Source organism: Xyrauchen texanus, chromosome 1 (assembly GCF_025860055.1).
Source record: "Xyrauchen texanus isolate HMW12.3.18 chromosome 1, RBS_HiC_50CHRs, whole genome shotgun sequence".
In the NCBI taxonomy this organism is placed as follows: domain Eukaryota; kingdom Metazoa; phylum Chordata; class Actinopteri; order Cypriniformes; family Catostomidae; genus Xyrauchen; species Xyrauchen texanus.
In genome coordinates, this window is record NC_068276.1 from 65,352,681 (window position 1) to 65,375,104 (window position 22,424).

The 22,424-nt window shown below is 42.1% G+C and overlaps 1 pseudogene; it reads left to right on the forward strand.

The window, feature by feature from the left end:
• The window catches only part of LOC127645966 (Fc receptor-like protein 5), a 58,213-nt pseudogene that overhangs the window by 28,854 nt on the left and 6,935 nt on the right, over positions 1-22,424 (forward strand).

Consider the following 22,424-nt stretch of genomic DNA (forward strand, 5'->3'; position numbering starts at 1 on the left):
TATATATAAAAATTGTTTCCTATCTGTCTCTCACTCTAAGTTGTGTCGATGTAGTGACACTAGGGGTTTCTCTTGAGAGCCAGAGACACCTCTGATATTTGATAAATAGCCAATTATAATTTTCGAGTAGTATTTGCATGCCACTCCCCCGAACATATGGGTAAAGGAGGGGGAATGCATTCCACTTATTCAGATTTTCTCTTCGGAGCCTATCGGTCGATGATTCAGCAAGCTTACATTCTCACTTCTGCTGGATCCTTACCACGCATTACAGTGGCTTTCTCCCCTCTCTGCATGTGTGCACTGCAGAGATCACCCCTAGGTGCTTCGGCAGATCATTTAGAGTATATTCTAAAGCGTATTTTCCCTTCTAAAAGCGTATATTCTCGGCTCGATGATTGGTATCTGGGCTCACAGTGCCACTCACAGCCCCGCCCCAGTGCCTTTCTTCCCTGAGGTGCATGAGGAGCTGACAAGATCGTGGGAGGCACCTTCCACTGCCCGGTCCTGATCTTTCTCTTTTCTGATCTCCCCCGCTCTCTCTACCCTCGATGGCGGAGCGGCCAGGGGTTACTCTGCAATGCCCCTAGTGGACAAGGCAATAGCAGTGCACCTATGCCCGCAGAGCACCACCACCTGGCGCGGGTGCCTGAAGCACCTGTCCAGGGCCTGTAGGCTTATGTTGTCCCTGACAGACAGGGCCTACATTGCTTACCCAGCACATGCTTCCCCCTGCAGGGCTATGAGCCCATTCCACCAGGAGTGTGGCGGCCTCCTGGGCTCTAACAAGTGGCACTTCTCTAACAGACATTTGCAGAGCAGCGGGCTGGGCTACACCCAACACCTTTGTGAGATTCTACAATCTCCTGGTTGAGCCGGTTTCGTCCCGTGTCTTAGCAGGAATGAACCTGTAAGTCCAGGTCATCCGGTCAGGTATATCACTTGCACATAGCAGCTTTCACCTCACTTGAGCTGAAGATGTGTGTTGTTGATTACCAGTAGCATTCACAAATGTGTTTCCTGGTTGACTTTCTCCTAGCCCTGTGTCGGGCGAGTTTGTGGAGAAACACGCTGTTGGCTCAGTGCTTGTGCTAAATAAACCCCGTACTGGGACAGGTGCGCCGCATGCGCTGGTTCCCCGTAGGTAACCCCTTGCGATGTATATTCCACTTAAAAACCTTTCCCTGTTGGTAAACTGCATCTTCCTTCACATGTCTCCACTTGAAAAAAAAAGAGTGAAGAGGCAAGACTGGGCTAGCCTGTCCCTATCCTTTGTGCAGTCAACTCATCCCCAAAGGGCTGTTCGACACTCATACTAGTGACAGGGGAGGTTACGTGCCGGCCCGGTGCGCTGGCTATGCGGCACACAGTAGTCTACCCATCTCGCACCGCCAATCCATGTAACACGGTTCAGCTAGTTCGTGCCCTGATGGAGGGAACGAGATGTTGTGTCCCTCCTGCTACATCTCTGAACTACCCACTGAAATGGCCGGGACCTTATTCTCGACTCCTCAGCACAAAACCTGAATGAGCAGTATGCACGTCCCCTCCTTATACCCATATGTCCAGGGGAGTGGCATGCAAATACCACTCGCTAATTCCCATTGGCCATTTATCAAAGATCAGAGAGCTCTCTCAAGTGCGACCCCTAGTGTCACAACATCGACACAACGTCTCATTCCCTCCATCAGGGAATGGAGGTTATGGAAGTAACCAGGATGTTTATTTTATCTGATCAGCATGAGATTTGGTGACTTTTCCTCCATTTGCCATTTGAACATATACAAATCTAATTGTGCTAGATTCAAGTAGTCATAAAAAAAAGTCACCTTTGGTATTCACTGTCAAAATTGACCGACCATTGAAAATGAATGGGAAAGAGTGAAAAACAGAGCAATTTTTGTATCTGTCAAATACAGTCAATAAGTCAGCAACAATGCAGAAAAAAACAGACAGAAAAAAAATGCATGTTGAGACACCTGCATTCAGTTTCATTCGTTGCTCTGCGTCTAGATTGTTTTTAGCGCAGGTGTCACAAAGATGAAACGCTCTGAACATGTTCAGCTTATAAAGAGGTGAATGTTACAATGTTTAACATTATTCCAGATTGTTCTGCAAGAAGAAAAGTTTCAGCGCTTGATAAATGGCAATGTTTGTTTTTTCTTTTGCTCTAGTTTGTTGAGGGGCCGCTGTGCCATGTATGTTTACTGTGACTATTGCTGCTGAAATAATTAGTTGACGTTAACAACACAATCAAAACTTGCACGTCGAGCGTCTTTAAAGGAAACACCCCTCAGTTACATCTTTAATGCCGTTATATTTATTGCTTTATAGCTTTATTTATGTTCAAACAATATGGAAGCAGATCATATAAATGACTACAAACTCTTAAACTGTAATTTCTCTGTGCGGTCAACGCATCTTCTATGAGCCTCGTGATGTGTCCTGATCTAAAGGGGAGAGTATGAAAATCCACCGGGCTGATGCACACTCTGTCATGGGACGCTCATCCCTCAAGCATGCACGTTTAATGCAGCAAGATTATAATGTGATGACTCGTGACTTATTGTATCATAATAGATGTGTCACTGCATTTCTTATCATGAAGTAAATTCTCTTATAGCAAGTCTAAATATCTTATATGTTGTTTCTCAAGTAAATGTATCAAAGGATCTTTAGACTATTTTAAATGGAAATCAAGACAAAAACACTTGATAAAAATAGAATTTATTTTACCCCCTTTAATTCAGTGAATGTCATTTAGAGGTATTTTTAAAAGATAATTTGGTCCTCTTTATTGTTAGTAATCACGTTTAATAAAACCTTTCAAGTCGGGCACAAGCTGAATAATCAGTTAAGAGATAATGATTAATCGTTGCAATAATCACAGAATAGTCGAATAATCATTAGATTAATCGATTATCAAACTAATCGTTAGTTGCAGCCCGAGTTACAATACTGTTATAAATGTTACAGTATTATAAATATCTCCAGGTGAAAGTAACTGAAATATATTACTACATATATTAAACTGGACAACATGAATTCTTCCGTGTGAGAGAGATTCGGGCCAGTTGCTAGAACAAAGTCTTCTAATCGATCCCTCAGAGACATGCAAGCTCAACAATATATATATTGAGAGAGCGAGAGAGAGAGAGATAGAGAGAGAGAGAGAGAGACAATTAATTCATCATTAGCGATAAAGTGCTGAATGAAGCGTAATGAACTTTGTAAAACATTGGTTATACACGTCGCTGAAATCATGAGCTGCTCAGTGTCCAAAATGTAAGTGTTTAAGTTATAAATCAACATGTGTGTTTGTAAAGTGAGAGTTGTGTGTTTGTTTCTGGTTCTTACAGAGATTCCTAAATCTGTTCTGACTGTAAATCCTGAAACATCACCGATATTCAGAGGAGAGACTGTCACTCTCACATGTGACGTACAGGAGACACGAGTGACAGACTGGACATACAGATGGTTTTGTGATGGTGTTTATGTTCAATACTTTTATTGGAAAGAGTTCAAGATTACAGCAATGAACAGCAGAAAATGCAGGTGTATCGCTATCAGCACATATAGACAGATCGACACTTACTGGAGTAATGAAGTGTCATTTCGTGTCATCGGTGAGTGATCATCTGTTATATTATAATCATATGCATCATCAGCAGATCCACAGTTTTCCTGAGCAACTACTGGACGACACATGATGATTGTAATTGCCTGTTTTGTGTTTCTGGTCTCGAGACACAATGTAAAAACTACCGAAACGAGCGATTCAGACGGAGAACAACAAACATTTAAGTGTTATTTGGAGTCAAAATGACTTTCAGGATCAACTTGTGAAGTTGTTGTCTGTCAGAACAACTCAAATTAGTGAATGATATGAACATAACAAACCTCAGACCATCATGACATCTACATACTCAGATGAAGCACTGAAGAAGAAGAAGAAGACATTATGAAGGGAGGACCGAGTTCATGGCGTGAGCGGGCAGGAGGAGGGGCACTGAGATTACGGTGGCAGTGTGTGACGAGACACACCTGATATGAATGAAGTCTCGTGGAGGTTCTCCTCAGTAAACGTCTCGTTACGTACGTAACCTCGGTTCCCTGAGACGAAGGGAACGAGACATTGTGTTTACTAACACATATGGGAGTGTCTTCATACACAACCTATTTGAAACCTCTCTATAATAACGGCAATATTCTAATGTTGGCTGTGGTGTTTGAGCCCCGCCTGTTTTAGTGCGAAACTGACCACCAAAAACACAAGAAGAAAGTGAATCTGTTTCTCATTAAGACAGAATCTGTGACATTTACACATCATCATATAAACTTACTAGATAAAATAAATCTTTAAATTTTTCAGAATTAACTATCCATTACTTAGCCAAAGCAAAAAGTATCTTTGAATCAAATAAAGTTTTTAAGTTTAATGAAATCTCAAATTATACTTTGTCTCAATGTTTTGTCTTTGTATTAACTTAATTATTTTACTTTACATCTAACCAAATATCCAAACAAATACAATTTAAAATATTAATGTAATATAAAGAAATGTATTTACTTTCAGAATGTGTAATTTTATCATCTAAGAAAAATGACTTCAAGCATCAAATTTTTGACAATTTATTTTGTCATAATACAACATTTTTTACAATGTGTACAGTATCCTCTTACAAATACACACTGTCTAACAATGTAAACACATCATAAACTTGACAATTTTTGTCATAAAACATTTCTACAATGTGTATAGTATTGTTTTAGTATCCATTTACATACACATTGGATACAATGTAAATTCACCATAAGAATCAGTTATGGTTTCGAAGAGAAACATGCAATCTTTCCATTAACAGTCACTTAGAACTGACTACACAATCTTCTAACTTCTGAAGTTAAAACAAGTTTGGCCCAAAAACTGGTTTAAAATGGGCAGTGTAAAACCAAACACTTAATAAAACACCTACCAAATTAGCCAATGGTAGAAAAAAAAAAAGAAGTATTTTCACCTTCTTGGAATAGTTTACCCAAAAATGAAACTTCTCTCATAATTGTCATAAAATGTTTCTGAACCAAATTTAATTAAAGTTAAATACTTGAACAGCTTAAGGATAAGTAAACAACGTAAAAATTTTCATTTTTGGGTAAACTATTTAACTAACCCTAGATAAAACAAATCCGGTTTAGTAAACAGTAGTACAGTTCAATTTGTATAAAAGGCTTTATACAGTCCAACATCTTCAAAGAAATTTACCATCAGCAGAACATTGTAGCTGGGTCAAAGGAAACAAATTTACTCCTGCAGCTTTGAAGAGAGGTTCTGCACCCTTCGGCTCATCTGCTTACTCTCTATGTCCATGATTATTTTCTGAAAGGCCTCAAAGGTATATTTGAGTCCTTCAGGATATTTTAAGTTCAGTGCATAAATGAGTCCAAACATCATGGCACAGGCACATGCAACTCCTTTAGTACTTCCACACCTTCAATGACAATGGAAGTGTCCAGTGCACAACTAAGAGCATTACTTTCGCGGATCACAAAAAATGCCATAGTGATCTTTTCAAATTCTCTCTCCGCTTCCTCCCTCTGGTCAGCCTAAAAACACACAAGAACAGATAGTAATTGAGGGACTGTGGAAGAAAAAATAAAACACCCCTTCATCTGAAAATGTATTACAAAATTTTGTTAGCTGTCCTACTATGAAGGTCAATGTAGAGCCCAAACGTCTGTTGCTAACTTTCATTAAAATATCTTCATTTGTGTTCAGTGTAAAAATAAAATTTGTACGGTTTATTACAAGAGTAGAGTAAGTGATGACAAAATTTTCATTTTTGGGTGAAGACGTACTTTTACACTTTCTTTGGCTTTGAAAATGCTTTTAAACACTTGTACATTAAACGCTCCCATGTGTTGACCATTGTAGACAATCACAGACATATTTGTTGAGTGCAGTACCACAATGGCCAATCAGAGGCATTTATCAATCTACTCAACAGTGTTCAAAATGGATTTTTGGGTGAATCAACCCCTATTAAAGTATTAATTCACAATAAAGATTGTCATCATTTAAATTTCTCTTGTCATTTCAAACCTGTATGAATTACTGTCCTCTGCAGAATTTTGAACAATGTTGGTAACAGAACAGCACAGCCCCCATTCACTATTATTGTATGGACACAAAACCAATGCAAGTGAATGGGGGGCTCTTAACAACATTCTCCAAAATATATTCTTTTGCGTTCTGTGGAAGAAAGTCACACAGGCTGATGTGTAAATGATAACAAAATTACTTGAACTACTTTAAAGCGATATGTCACTACCAAATCAAAATTTTCCCACGTTTTACTCACCCTCAAGGCTTGAGAAGACCTTTGTTAAGACCACAGAGCCGTGTCGAGCAGTTTTTTAATCAATTTGCACTATTTGAAGCTTCAAAAAGTCAACAATTCACTCCCATTCTACCGCTTGGAAGTAAAAAAATACGTAGGATTATAACTTCGCCTGTTTTGTTCTTCAAGAATATACAGGTGCATCTCAATAAATTAGAATGTTGTGATTTTTTATTGTAAGTTATTTCAAAAAGTGAAACTTTCATATATTTTAGATTCATTGCATGTAAAGTAAAACATTTCAAAAGTTTTTTTGTTTTAATTTAGATGATTAGAATTAACAGCTCATGAAAGTCAAAAATCAGTATCTCAAAACATTAGAATATTTACATTTGAATTTCAATTAATGACCATCCCTACAGTATAAATTCTGGGTATCTCTTGTTCTTTGAAACAACAATAATGGAGAAGACTGCTGACTTGGCAATGATCCAGAAGTCGAACATTGACACCCTCCACAAAGAGGGTAAGTCACAGAGGGTCATTACTGAAAGGTGTGGCCATTTACAGAATGCTGTATCAAAGCATATTAAATGCAAAGTTGACTGGAAGGAAGAATTTAAATAGGAAAAGGTGCACAAGCAACGGGGATGACTTCAAGCTTGAGAATACTGTCAAGCAAAGCTGATTCAAACACTTGTGAGAGCTTCACAAGGAGTAGACTGAAGCTGGAGTCAGTGTATCAAGAGTCACCACGCTCAGACGTCTTCAGGAAAAGGGCTATCAAGCCACTTCTGAACCAGAGACAACGTCAGAAGCATCTTACCTGGGCTGTGGAGCAAAAGAAGTGGACTGTTGCTCAGTGGTCCAAAGTCCTCATTTCAGATGAAAGTAAATTTTGCATTTAATTTGGAAATCAAGGTCCCAGAGTCTGGAGGAAGAGTGGAGAGGCACAGAATCCATGTTGCTTGAAGTCGAGTGTGAAATTTCCACAGTCAGTGATGATTTCGGCTGCCATGTCATCTTCTGGTGTTGGTCCACTGTGTTTTCTGAAGTCCACAGTCAACGCAGCCATCTACCAGGACATTTTAGAGCACTTCATGCTTCCTTCTGCTAACAAGCTTTTTGGAGATGCTGATTTCATTTTCCGGCAGAATTTGGCACCTGCCAACACTGCCAAAGGTACCAAAAGCTGGTTCAATGACCATGGTGTTACTGTGCTTGATAGGCCAGCAAACTCACCTGACCTGAACCCCATAGAGAATCTATGGTGTATTGTCAAGAGAAAGATGAGACACCAGACCCAACAATGCAGATGACCTGAAGGCCGCTATCAAAGCAACCTGGGATTCCATACACCTCAGCAGTGCCACAAATCACCTCCATGCCATGCCGAATTGAGGCAGTAATTAAAGCAAAAGTAGCCCCTACCAAGTATTGAGTACATATACAGTAAATTAACATAGGCAAGGCAAGGCAAGTTTATTTATTTATATAGCACATTTCATACACAATGGTAATTCAAAGTGCTTTACATAGTAGAGATTAAAATAAGAATTAAAATAAATAAATAAATAAATAAGAATAATTGAAACAGTTTAGAATATAAAATAAAATACAGTACAAACAGTCGGACACACAGTGGCACAGTGCTCATTCAGTAAATGCACAGCTAAACAGATGTGTTTTGAGTCTGGATTTGAATGTGACTACTGTAGGAGCACATCTGATCTCTTCTGGAAGCTGGTTCCAGCTGCGGCTGGCATAAAAGCTAAAAGCAGACTCTCCTTGCTTAGAGTGAACCCTTGGTATTTCTAGCTGATGTGATCCTAATGATCTGAGTGATCTGTTGGGTTTATATTCAGTGAGCATATCTGCAATATATTGAGGTCCTAGCCCATTGAGTGATTTATATACCAGTAATAATATTTTAAAATCAATCCTAAATGTAACTGGGAGCCAGTGTAAAGACCTGAGGACTGGTGTGATATGTTCATATTTTCTGGTTCTGCTCAGAATCCTGGCAGCAGCGTTCTGTATGAGCTGCAACTGTCTTATGGTCTTTTTGGGAAGGCCAGTGAGGAGTCCATTACAATAATCCACCCTGCTGGTGATGAAAGCATGCACAAGTTTCTCTAGGTCTTGACTGGAAACAAAGCATCTAATTCTTGCAATATTTTTCAGATGATAGTATGCTGATTTAGTTATTGCTTTGACATGACTACTGAAACTAAGGTCTGACTCTAGAGACACACCAAGATTCCTGACTTGAGTTTTAGTTGTTTGACCCCTAGCGTCAAGGTATGCATTCACCTTGAGAACTTCATCTTTGTTTCCAAACACAATGACTTCAGTTTTGTCTTTGTTTAACTGAAGAAAGTTTTGGCACATCCAACTGTTAACTTCATCAATGCATTGGCACAGGGAGTCGATGGGGCTGTAATCATTAGGTGATAGGGCTAAGTAGATCTGTGTGTCGTCTGCATAGCTGTGGTAAGCAATTTGGTTCTTTTTCATTATTTGGCTCATTGGGAGCATATACAGGTTGAACAGGAGTGGCGCAAGAATTGAGCCTTGAGGGACTCTGCATGTCATGGACGTCCACTCAGACTTATGGTCTCCTATACTCACATAATAACCTCTCCCTTCTAAGTATGACTTGAACCATTTTAGGACCATCCCAGAAAACCCCACCTAGTTTTCCAGCCTGTCAAGAAGTATGTTGTGATCAACAGTGTCAAATGCAGCACTGAGGTCGAGTAGTACCAGTACTGATAATTTGCCTGTATCAGTATTTAAGCGAATATCGTTTATTATCTTTATGAGCGCTGTCTCTGTGCTGTGATGCGATCGGAAACCAGATTGAAAATTGTCAAAGTATCCATTCGAGTTCAAGAATTTGTTCAGCTGATTGAAGACAACTTTTTCAATGATCTTGGCTATGAAAGGAAGATTTGAGATCGGTCTATAGTTGCTTAATATGGTCTTATCCAGATTGCTCTTTTTCAAGAGGGGCTTGACAACTGCAGTTTTCAGGGAGTTTGGAAAACTCCCAGAGAGAAGTTAGGAGTTTATCACTTCTAGGAGATCTGCTTCTAAACAGTTGAACACACTTTTGAAAAAAGATGTGGGAAGTGCATCAAGGGCGCAGGTTGATGTTTTAAGGTGCTGTACGGTTTCTTCCAAGATTTTGCCATCAATTTCTTTGAAATCAGACATAGTAACTACTTTCTCAGGTTGTGGTTTGAATTGTCTGACCCCAGCACAACTCAAGGATGTGCTGATCATCTTTCTGATATTATTGATTTTTTCAGAGAAGAAAGAAGCAAACTCACTGCACTTGCTGTCTGAGAGCATTTCACTGGGAATCTGGCTTGGGGGGTTTGTCAGTCTCTCTACAGTCGCAAAAAGAGTGCGTGTGTTGTTTAAGTTGCTGTTTATAATATTCGAGAAGAAAGTCTGTCTAGCTTTGCCTAGTTCCATATTAAAAGCATGGATGCTGTCTTTGTAGATGTTATAATGGACTACAAGTTTTGTCTTCCGCCACATGCGCTCTGCTTCTCTGCGTTGTCTTTTCATATTTTGCACTGCTGTTGAGTTTCTCCAAGGTGCTTTTTGTCTGCCACTCTTCTTCCTGACTTTCACAGGAGCAATATCATCAATTACACTTTTAACTTTTGAGTTAAAAGAATCAAGGAGAAAATCAACAGAGTCAGCAGATATACTTGGTATTAAAGATATAGCCTTCATAAATAGTACACTAGTGTTCTCAGTTAAGCATCTCTTCTTGACAGACACAGATCTAGCTTCAATGGCAGGAGAGATCAATATATCAAAGAAAATACAGAAATGATCAGACAGTGCTACATCCTTAATAACAATCAATGAAATGTTTAGACCCTTACTGATAAGTAAATCTAGAGTGTGTCCATGATTGTGTGTGGGTCCATGTACATGCTGAGTCAGATCAAAAGTTTTTAAAACAGTTATGATTTCTTTTGTCATATTGTTTTCTGCATTATCTATGTGACATCATTATAACGTCTCGGGTTACATGTGTAACCCTTGTTCCCTGAAAAAAGCGGAACGAGATGCTGCGCTGCTTAGCGCTACGGGGAACAACTCTAGCTGTGAACCGAGCTGAAATAGTGTGTGTAACACGTCAATGAACATTGACTGGAATTTATAGCCTCGGTTGATGTAATCATTAGATGCACCTGTGGCCAGGCTATAAATGGATACATCACCAGGTGTCATCAGATACTTCTTTTTGAAGAGCAGTCCTGGGACGTCCCAGTGCGGCAAAGCAGCGCAGCATCTCGTTCCGCTTTTTTCAGGGAACAAGGGTTACACATGTAACCTGAGACGTTCCCTTTACCAAAGGCTTCACTACGATGTTGCGCTGCTAAGCGCTACGGGGAACGCAATACCCACGCTGCCGCACTTGGGGCTGTCCGGACCCCTACGGTTGTGCAGTGTACTCACAAAAACGCGAGAGGTCTCAGACATGAGCTTGAGATGTCGACTCAAGGGCATAAGAGCCCGGAGTAACATAAACATCTAAACCATTCAATTTTGATGAATGTGTGCGGAGAGGACCAGCCTGCCGCATCACAAACTTGTTCAGGCATGAGCTGAGATGTCGACTCAAGGGCATAAGAGCCCGGAGTAGCAAAGCATCTAACCCATAAAGTTCGATGAATGTGTGCGAAGAGAACCCGATCGCAACACAAACTTGTCATAAAAACTGATGAATGTGAGCGGAGAGGACCAGCCTGCCGCATCACAAACTTGTCCAGACATGAGCTTGAGATGTCGACTCAAGGACATAAGAGCCCGGAGTGCAGAACATCCAAACTAAAAAAGTCCAATGAATGTGTGCGGAAAGGACAACCTGCCGCATCACAAACTTGCTGCAGAGGGAGACCTCTAGCCAAGGTTTTAGAGGAGGAGAGCCCTCTGGTAGAGTGCGCCCTGAAACCTACTGGCGAAGCTTGACCGCACGCCTCGTAGGCCCGGGCAATAATGAGGATGCCACTTTGAGGGCACCCCACCCACCAAGCCGTGGCAAACCGCAGTGGCCACATAGAACCTGGCAGTGGCGAGGCAAGTGCCCGCTGACAGTTCTTTCTACAGAAAATCCAGAACTGAAGCAAACTGGCAGTTAGCTGGTTCTGTAATAAGAACTTTAGTAGAAGGAAACGCATGCAGGCGCATTTGCGTTACTACGTTCAGTCCCTCCCGAGGGGGAGGGGACTGGGCGACTCGGGGAGAAGTAGAGGAGACATTGCGCTATCAACAGAGGCGAAGAGGTCCTCTTCTGCCCTGTAAAATCTACCCAGATCAGTTCCAAGTGGAGGGAGCCCTAGCACTTGAAATGGTCTCGATAATCTCAAGAGAAAACCCTGTGAACCTCATTTGGTACCCTTAGGGGCCAGACATGAAAGGTTTCACAATTCGGGCCAAGGATGAGAAGGTCCTCCCTGTTCGGAATCGCCGAAGGCGAGCCGTCGAGGAGAGGAATTAGCTCTGAGAAACATATCCTGTTCGGCCAGCGCAGCGCCATTAATAGGAGGCAAGACCCTTGCTGGTGAACATCGCCAAGACTCCCAGGAGCAGAGAAACCGGGGAAAGAAATGCATACCGACGCATTCTGGGTCATGTATGTGTCTTAACGTCCAGACCCAAGGGGGCTGGGTGATTTCAGGGAGAAGTAGAGGAGACATTGCACTATTCATAGAGGCGAAGAGGTCCTCTTCTGCCCTAAGATCTCACCCAAACTTTTCCAAGTGGAAAAAGCCCGGCATTTAAAAAGGTCTCGATAACCTCAGGAGAGAGCCCTGTGTCCTTCAGTTGGTACCCTTAGGGGCAAAACATGAAAGATTCCACAATTTGGGGCAGGGATGAAATATTGCCCTGTGGCTGAGATAGAAGATCCTTCCTCTTTGGAATCGCCCAAGGCGAGCCGTCGAGGGAAGAGATTAGCTCCGAGAACCAAGCCCTGTTCGGCCAGCGCGGTGCTATCAGTAAGAGGCAAAAACCCTTGCTGGCGAACTCTGGGCAACTACTACCTTAGGGTGGAGTTCTTAACTCCCCCGTTGGTATTTTCTGTCTGGACCGTAAATCTGCTCCCATATACGGGCATCCAGGGATATAACTGACCTGAGTGACAGGAGCTTGCCCTGGGCCCTAAGGAGAACCCAACATGTCAGAAATACAGCTGACGAGAACGTGGGTCTCCTTGATGATATATGTAAGAGGCTACCGCTGTATTGTCCACCCGCACCAAGACATGGCAGCCTCAGGAGGAGGTATTTCAGGGCCAGAAATACAGCCATCAACCCGAGACAGTGACTGTGACAACCGAGCTGACGACCCTCCTATCCCCTTAAGCTGGATGACCACTTAAGGCCGCTACCCCGCCCATCAGGGAGGCGCCTGTCGTTAGCAGCCTGCGACAACAAGACGCACCTAGAGTGGGACCGAAGGCAGAAAACCGGGGTCTGAACCACATAGAAAGGGAACGAAGCCTGAGGCGCGTAACCCTATTTAGCCTAGGGGTTTTGGCCCTTGGAAGAAATCCCCTGGCTTTTGGCCACAACAAAAATGGTCTCATGAGCAGAAGGACCGTGGACGCGTTCGCCCTGAGACCTGGAAATCATTGATACTGATAACAGTGCAACCTTGACCTAGCCTGACTTTGCTCAGGGTGATCTGAATGGACTCAATACTAGCGGGAGACAATTGTGCCCGCATTGTGATTGAACTCCATACGATGCCCCGATAGACAGTGTTCTGAGTGGGAGAGAGGACGCTTTTCTTGGCGTTGAGCCTCAACCCCAGAGAAACAGATCAGCTAAGACGATGTCCCTGTGCTGAACTGCCAGTTCCTGGAACTGCACTAGGATCAGCCAGTCGTCTACATAATTCAGAATGCAGATGCCCCGAGTCGCAAGGAGCCAGCGCTACATCATGCATTGTGAATGTGCTGGGTAAAAAGGGCTAGGCTGAGTGAAAGAACCTGACCCTGGAAGACTTCGCCCCCGGAAGTGAACCTCAGGAACTTTCCATGTTGTGGCAGAACTTCTAAATGAAGTATAGAAGTGCGTCATAAGATCGATGGTGACCAGCCAAATGAGTTGTAGGGCTTGAGACACGACCGTCTTGACAGGCATCATCTTGGACTTGAACACCCACGGGTAGTTCAAGCTTTAAGATCTAAGCCAGACGCCACCCCTCACCCTCCATGGGAAACGGGAAGTATTTAGTGTAATAACCTAACACTGAACACTTCCTGTTGAGGGGTTGTCGGGTGTTTCGCATCCTGAATAAAATGCAGGAACAGCGAAAACACCCAATTTTGATGGAAGCCTCTGCAACCCGAAACACCAAGAGGTGGCGGGAATGGAGGGGCTTCGAGGGGGTACCGGGAGGGGTGAAGTGAAGCACGCGCCCGTCCCGAGGGGAGCTACCCCCTAATCTAGGCGCAAGACCATCAGGGTTTTCTCTTACTAGAAATGATAGCCCTGAGGTCTTGCTTCGGGGGCTGGTGAGGGAGGCGAGACTGTCCCCAATCCCTGGGAGGAGGAGCACGACTCGCCACGCTTTGCTTTTGAGCCTCCGTTCAGACAGGACTGAGGCGGGTCTGAGGCTTGCTCGTCAAGCGCAGAACCCACACTCAGGTCGTCCGGGAGGTCATTCTGGTACGCCTGTAAAACAGCATGGTGTGCAGAGCAGCACCAGCCTGACCTGCTGCTTGATAAGCCCTTCCCACTAAAGTGGATGTTGTCCTACAAGGCTTTGAGGGGAGAGAGGGCTTCTTAAGTGACGATGCCGAGCCCGGCGAGAGATAGCCCGCAAGCGTCTCTTCGACTGGCGGCATCACTGAATACCCCCGTGCCTCAGCACCCACGATGGTCAAATATAATGACGTCGAGGGTATGTGAACACGGGAAGAAAATATATATATATATTTTTTATTTATTTATTTTAAATTTTTGAGGGGTTCCTCCATGAGCGAAAAAGCTCTTCATGGAGGTTATCAAAGCAGGGAAGGGACTCATGAGGCGTTCCCTTCCTTAGACTGGAAGATAAAATCTATCCCCTAATTTGGAGGGTTTGGTGTCTCTTTTTCGCGTGGCCAGTCTAATCTGGCAACCGCTTGAGTAACAACATCGAGCAATTCCTCCGTAGATTTTTTTATCGCGGACGGAAAGCTCGGAGGTGGGAAGACAATCGCGATCCTCCTCATGATCCGAAGAAGCGTCGGAACGCGCTTCGAGATCATGTGAAGGACCAGCTGGGTTTGGGGAGAGAGTGAGAGAAAGGGATCAACCCGTCTCTTGCTCCTCAGCCAAATCCATGCAAGAGCCCAACGAACGATCTTTATACATATATTTTTTTTTTCGTGAGTGCTGACTCCCGGAAGCAAGCGAGGCGAGCACGAAGCACTCTGCCTGTTAAAGCAAATCGCAGTGCTCGCACCCACCCTGCTGCAACGTGAGAGCAGCATGCTCTTACCCCCAAACAAACAGAGCAAAAACTGATGTGTGTCCTCTTCAGCTATAGAGCAAGAAGAGGGGAACACGCACCGTTTGCGGCTTTCAGTCATTCTCTCTTTTTTTCTTTCTTTTCTTTAGAAATATATATATATATAATATTTTCTAAACAGAAGAGAGAAGAAAAAAGAGAACAAAAAGAACAACGTTCACTGCACACTGCCTAACTGATTCTAACTTCTAACAGAGGAAAGAAAGTTTTGACAGGGTTTGTGAAACACACAGAAACAGAATCGCTCTGAAAAAAGAGTTTCTGACGACACCTGGTGACGTATCCATTTATAGCCTGGCCGCAGGTGCATCTAATGATTACATCAACCGAGGCTATAAATTCCAGTCAATGTTCATTGACGTGTTACACACACTATTTCAGCTCGGTTCACAGCTAGAGTTGTTCCCCGTAGCGCTTAGCAGCGCAGCATCAAAGTGAAGCTTTTTGTAAAGGGAACAGTTCTGTAAAGTCCTCAGCGAAGGCTGGAGAGTATTTTGGAGGCCTGTAAATAATGATAAGTAAAATGTGTGGAGCACCTTTTAACACACTACCCAGATATTCGAAAGACGGGTAATTCCCAAGTGATATTTGCTTACATTGATAGACATCTTTAAAAAGAGCAGCTAAACCCCCACCTCTCCTACCTTCTCTGCAGACACTCAAATAAGTAAAGTTAGGAGGGGATGTTTCATTAAGGACTGTTGCACTACAGCTGTCTTCTAGCCAAGTTTAATTTAGAAACATAAAATCCAGGTTGTATGTGCTTATTAAGTCGTTGACTAGAAGTGATTTATTTTTAAGTGAGCAGATGTTTAAAAGTGCTAACGTAACAGTTTTTGTCCCCACAGCAATCTTAGTTTGGCATGTAATAGGCACCAGATTAGATGGGTTTGCTGAACGGCTTTCGAAGGCCTTAGACTTTCTATCATGTAGTCGAACAGCAATAGAGAAAGATACAGGCACACTGGGTTCCCGCTTGTTTTGTAAACATTTGCGAAAGTTACTGTTATCATAGCGGGGACCCAACACATATCACTGAGAGCTGGTATCAGTTGTTTTTGGTTCACCTCTAGCAGATGGAGGAGGGTGTGAGCCCTGGCGTTGTGGCAGAGGTCGAAGAGCTCTCACAGGAGGAGGGGAGGGCGAGCTGGGCCCGCAGGTCTTTCCAGAAGGCCAACAATTCACTAAAAATGTTTTTTTTATTGGACTTATGAAGTATTCTAATTTGTTGAGATAGTGAATTGGTGGGTTTTTGTTAAATGTGAGCCTAAATCATAACACTTAAAAGAACCAAAGACTTAAACTACATCAGTCTTTGTGCACTGAATTTATTTAATACACGAGTTTCACAATCGGAGTTGAATTACTGAAATAAATTAACTTTTACATGACATTCTAATTTATTGAGATGCAGCTGTAACCATATTCAGTTATGATGCCTTGAGGGCAAGTAAAACATGGGGAAATATTGACTTGGTAGTGAAATATAACTTTAAGGCAAACATGGTTGGAGAAAATTTCAGTAGTTTGCATTGTCTACATTACCTGATATTCTTTGATCAGACAGCTTGCATCTTCACCAAGGTACATGATCAGGCACTTCAGCAGGCACTCTCTTCTGATGTCTATGTCCAGACTCTACAAAATGTTCAAGATGTATTGTTTTTATTAGACCAAAACACTACTAAATTGATTGCCACAAGCAATTTTGTTTGCATGCAACCAATATCTGATCCATAACTTTAACAGTATCCTTAGTTTTTTTACGGAGGACACCACCTTTGCTCCTAATAACCTGGAGAAGCTGAGAGCTCTGTCTGACCAAAGAGGCCATAAATCTCGATTGTAAAGGGAAGGTCGTGATGCGAAAAAATTCGGCATTAATCTGTAAGAAAGAGAAACAGAAAATAGACTTCTGAAAAATATAAATTTTTCTTTGAGAACTAGTTGTAAAAATACATAGACACACAAAGCATTAAACAATCTCCTGTGTAGGCTACATCGCTCGTATATCTCTGCTTTGAGTGAGGATTTCAGTGAGTGAGAGCGCGCTCTGAACAAAACACCCGCGTTTCAGCAATGACTAATCTGAACGCCTTCTGATTATTAGACATTGCATTCATAAACTGAAAAGAATCGCGTGTGTTTGTTCTAATGCGCAACGCGATTAGCTACCGTATAAGAGATGCCTTTTGAGAAGACTCAACCCCAAAGTGGCTAGTGGGAGTGACTGTGTTACACGCCACAGCTGAAACCCACCCGCGAATGGTGGGTGTTAATGTAAAGCCCTGATGTATAATGTTAATAATACGCCCAAACGTATGTTTAAAATTACTTACCAATTTTCTTGATTCCCGTTTTCCCACGTCGAGTTCATCCATGCGGTGTAACAAGATGGTGGAAAGCTGAACGTCCTCACGAACGACCACGAATGACGTTAGAAGTCACGTGACAATGGAAACCAATATTTTTACTTTAAAGAAATGTATTTACTTTACACTAACAAGACTTACTTTTAATTAAAATCAACCCAAACCTTTTACGTAACACTGATGGCTAGACAGAAAATTAAATGTTTTGAGTTACATCAAGTATAAAAACTTCTTTAGAGTAATGACATGCCTTGTGCACTTTTTTCAGTGTGTAAAAGACCCACGAAGCTCCATCAGTGTTGATGAGACCCAGTCTGTAAAGTTTGCTGCAAAAGTTATCGACGGGAAACACTTCAAACATTAAGCACCATCCCACGGACTTCACGGAGATGAATGTATGTGGAAATACAGTACACGGGATAATAAATTATAGCCCGTTTCATAAAAACACAAGATTCAATGTAGTTTTACATGATTTGTAATGACTAGTTAGACTAAAGTTATGTTTATGATTTCTGTCACATTCACAAATGCAGCAAACGGATTTAAACCCTCGTTCAACATTATAATGTGCCGCAACAGCAGGACAATGTGTTTGAAAATACTAATAATATCTTTTATTTTAAAACATTGTACTAAATAGGGTTTACAAAATGCTTTTGGTGTTCAGGAAATTGACATTGAAAATATGAATGCAAGAAATTGACAGTGAAACTGTGGCAGAAATTGTCAGTTTTGGACAAAATGGCAATAAATAAACTGCACATGAATAATATATTTTCAGCAGGTTTTGTAGAATTGAACTAAATCACAAATGCAACAAATGACTGAATTCATGCAAATGTATATTTGAAGTGTTAAACTGGGCAATAACCATTACAAATCAATTTAATAAATAATAACAATAACACAATTTTTTATTTATAATCATCTGACTACTGTACATGTTTCTTTTTTTTTTACCTTGTCGGATTAAGAGAGTGTCCCGATGTTCAAGATCTAAAGTTAAAGGATTAAAGTTGAAGAAATCAGAAATAAAGTTCAAGAATTGGTTATAATCAAATATTGAACAGCTTTTAATATTATCAATGCACATAAATACTGTGAAATCGTAATAACATGGTCATTTTTGTGGTGGTTTTCATACCGTTATACCCCTATTAGGCAGCAAAGATGGTGACCGCTCCACCTGCACTTGACCCACATGTGTGCAGATTGACATCAAACACGCCCCTTGATGACATCATTACCTGCTTTCTTCACAGCCATTGATACAATTATTTTATTACATTTTAGATTTGTTTCTAAATAAATACCAGTTAAAAGCATCTTATCATTATGGCCACATTAACGTGATGTGCTGCTCTCTAACAAGTCCGCACTCCCAACTGAGAGCGCTGTTGGGTTACTGGTGAGGAACGGTTGCCAACACAAATTTGGTCATTTATTTATTTATAGAGCAGAAAGCGAGTGTGAATTAAACTGTAGATGCAACATGTGTGTTTTGTAAAGTCAGAGTTGTGTGTTTGTTTCTGGTTCTTACAGATAAACCTGTTCTGACTGTAAATCCTGAAACATCACCGATATTCAGAGGAGAGACTGTCAATCTCACATGTGACCTACAGGAGACAGAAGTGACAGACTGGACATACAGATGGTCTTGTGATGGTCGTGATGTTCAAAACTTTAATAAGATGACGTATGTCATAAAAAAAATTTGTGTACAAAACAGCCAGAAATGTAAGTGTCGAGGTACCAGAACATCTGGGCCGTTCTCCTCTGATTGGAGTGATGATGTCACTCTTACTGTCATCGGTGAGTGATCGTCTGTTACATTATAATCAAATACACCAAATAAATGTGTAGATATAATAATTCAAAAGGATCTTAATGGATTTACAGTTTGCAGTATTTTTATTTCCAGTTTTCCTGATTACACTCTTAATTTGTGTATTATTATTGACCAATATTTATTTGTTTTTATACAGAGAGACCAAAACCTGAAGTGCGTGTAAATCCAGATCATCATGTGTTCAGAGGAGAGACAGTCACTCTCACATGTGACATACAGACACAAACACACACTGAGTGGAGATACAGCTGGATTAAAGATGGGACCATCAACATTCTCAATCAATGCACAAAACATGAGTGTGAAATAAGCCGTGTTGAATTCTCCCATCAAGGTAAATACAGCTGTAGAGGAGAGACAAGAGGATCACGCTACACACACACCAGTGATGAACTTACACTCACAGTATCAGGTGTGTGTGCATCTCTGTAGACTTTTACTGTAGAAGTTTATTCAGTTTGTACTGAGTGTTTATCAGGAGCTCTGAGTAAATATTTCCTTCTCTGTACAGATTTGCCCACAGCTAAACTCACTGTACATCCAGAAACATCTGTTTTCACTGGAGAGACAGTGATCATGAAGTGTGACATTGAGTCTGATTACAGTAACTGGAGATATGAGTGGTATAAAGACAGAACTGTCGTGTCTGAGTCTGAGCGTTACACTGTAAACACAAACACTCTCACTATCAGAGGAGCTACTGAGTCTGATCAACATCAGTTCTGCTGTCGAGGAAAGAGAGATGGAAGACCAGCAACATCACAGAACACAAGTGTTACTCTTTCTGTTAAAGGTCAGTAATTACTGTAGTAAAGACGAGCAGAAGATGAACTCTGTTTATTAATGACCCAAATGTTCTTCACCACAGACTCAAAGCTCAATCCTGAACTCACATCAGATACTGCAGGAGCTGCACTGACAGGAAACACGGTGACTCTGATCTGTCACATGACTCAGACCGCTGGATGGGACTTTTACTGGTACAAACACACTCAGAACTCTGAGAAAAACAAGACAGAAACAAACTCCTACAGAGTCCATATTGATTCAGTGTCTGATGGAGGTCAGTACTGGTGTAGAGCTGGAAGAGGAGAACCAGTTTACTACACAAACTACAGTGATGCATTGTGGGTCAATGTCACAGGTGAGATAAAACATACTGTGTTATATCGCTACTGTGTAGCGTCTCCAAAAAGCCCAGAAGACGAAATTGGGGCATCAAGTAGAAAAGTTTGTCCTTGATGCCCGATAGGTTGAGTCATAAGTGTCTCTCCGTGCTGACCAATGCGGACATAGACTGGCCAATAGCACGGGCTGTCTGCTTGGTCGCACGAAGAGACAGGTCCGTAGCTCGACGAAGCTCAGAAAATGCTTCCTCGTCGAGCGTGGAACATGCACTCAGGTCCTTAAGCAGATCAGCCTGGTATGCCTGCAAGACCGCCATGGTGTGCAGGGCAGCACCAGCCTGACCCGCTGCTTGATACGCCTTCCCCACTAGCGTGGAGGTGGTCCTGCACGGCTTCGTGGGGAGGGAGGATCTTTTCAGTGATGATGCCGAGCCCGGTGAGAGATAACCCGCAAGTGTCTCTTCAACCGGTGGCATCATCGAATACCCCTGTGCCTCAGCACCCACGATAGTTGAATATATCGACGTCGAGGGCACGTGAACACGGGAAGTATAGGGTTTCCTCCATGAATGAGTAAGCTCATCATGGAGGTCATTAAAGAAGGGAAGGGACTGATGAGGCGTTCCCTTTCCCCGGCCACCAGACAAAAATCTATCCTCCAATCTGGAGCGTTTGGGGGTCTCTTGTTGGCATGGCCAGTCTATTTGAAGCCTGGCCACAGCATGAGTAACCACGTCGAGCAATTCCTCTGTTGTTTTATTATCAAACCCGGAATGCTCAAAGGTGGATAACTCTATATCAGCTGAACCAAAGAGGCGCCGTTGCGCACTTCGAGATCACAGGAAGGACCAGCTGGATCTGGGGAGAGAGCGAGCGAAAGGGACGAACCCGTCTCTCGCTCCTCAGCCAGATCCATGCGAGAGCCCCACGAGTGAAGTGTGGGCGCTGACACCCGGAAGTGAGCGAGGCGAACGCAAAGTATTTTGCCCAAAAGTAGATCACAATGCTCGCACCCGCCCCGCCCTGTCAGAGGAAACAGAAAAGAGAAAAGGTTCACTGCACACTGCCTAACAGAATCTAACTCCTAACAGAGGAAAGAAAGTTTGACAGTTTGTGATAGCACACAGCACAGAATGCTCTGAAGACAAAATGTGTTATGATGCACCGGTGACATCTATTTATAGCCACTGCGCCAGGTGCGTCCAATGATTACATCGGCAGAGGCTATAAATTCCAGTCAATATTCATTGACGTGTTGCATACATATTCACAGCTGGTCACATTAAGACGTGTTCCCAAAGCGCTCTTCAGCGCAGCATCATAGTGTAGCTTTTTGTAAAGGGAACTTGATTTTCTGTCACTCTGTACAATTAATGATGTGATCCTCTTATAAACCTGATCATAGGTGACATCTTTCTGTTCTGAAAATATCAGGTTTGGAAACTCAACCTCTGAGAATACAAAGTAAATCTGCTCGATCATCCTAAAAAAAACAATCCTAGACATTTTTCACAGTTATGAATGTAGTTATTAAATGGTTCACCACAACTTTGCAAGAGTGCAGCCCGGAAATTACTTTTGGGTGGGCCACAATAAAAATTGATGGGCCAAGTTTTCGTCCCCAGAGAAGTGGCACATTCAAAAAGTTCTTTCACACTTTCAGAAATCAGAATTCATGCATTTCTGAACTATCTTATAAATCTATATTTGAAGTCAAAGAATAATCTCTAATATTCTGGGTCTAATTTGGGTGGGCACAGGCCCCATCCGGCCCATCCATGGTCAGGTCACCGTTTAGATATATTTAGCTCAAATATTCACAATAGCCCTATTCAGACGGGACTAGTTTTCCCTGAGGAGGTCAGATAAATTTCTGTTTCACAAACATACTTTGTGATTTTAATCCCGTCTGAATCTGACAAGTTTGTGTTTTTCTCACACAACCTCTTTAAAACAAACAAGCAAATGATCTACTATTTTTCGACGAACTCAAGGGTCCTCTGAGAAATTGTATCTCATCCGAATGGACAAATAAAACAAATCAAATTATAAAAGAAAGCCAAGTCTTGGAAACTGCTCAGACGTTCCACTGTAATATCAGTGACAGTTGAGATACTCGTGGTAATTTATCCGCTCAGTTACGTTATGTTTTAATGATATAATTCACAGATGAGTTTATTTCAGT